Consider the following 733-nt stretch of genomic DNA (forward strand, 5'->3'; position numbering starts at 1 on the left):
AATATAAGTTGAATGGACTTTTAACAAAGGAACTATCTGGTAGTAAATCTATAGAACAAATTGTATTACAAAAGTAAAACTCTTAATTTAATAATTATGATTAAAAAAATATATTATTAAATACATCAGGGTTGGTTACTCTGTTTCATATTCACAATTAATTAAGATCTCTTTATTTTAATGCTATTAATAATGCAAAAAACTATAAACGTTACAACGATCGAAAGTTGGATTGCGTGTCTTTTACTTATTCTCTCTTTTTGCCACGATCTTTGCTTTAAGTCGACATGTTTATTCTGTTTAATATAGTTTTCTAAAACTAAATAATATACTAATTTATTTAAAACCTGTTTCGAACTAAAAGAAAAAATTGTATTATTTACGGAAGTATTTATAATTTCACATCTTAAAATTATAATATTTTTATTGTGTTGTGATTAATTTTAATAATGTATTTGAGCTACAAACTAAATCTGGTAACTACTGAAAGAAAGTCGAAATAAATCACATAAAAAAGAAAACTAGTATTGTTGAAGCCCTTAGTATTGTATGGGCTAGAATTTGGCTATTCCACAAAGATGGAAATAATGTACAGTAAAGTTAGTAAGTTAACTAAATACTATACTACCAGCAAAGTATAACAGAAGTATTTCCAGCAAAATAATAAAAATATTTATGCATACTCATGAAATCGGTTAAAACTAATTTCTACAGCTGAGTGTATATGTATATT

Source organism: Teleopsis dalmanni, chromosome 1 (genome assembly GCF_002237135.1).
Source record: "Teleopsis dalmanni isolate 2A chromosome 1, ASM223713v2, whole genome shotgun sequence".
Taxonomy (NCBI): domain Eukaryota; kingdom Metazoa; phylum Arthropoda; class Insecta; order Diptera; family Diopsidae; genus Teleopsis; species Teleopsis dalmanni.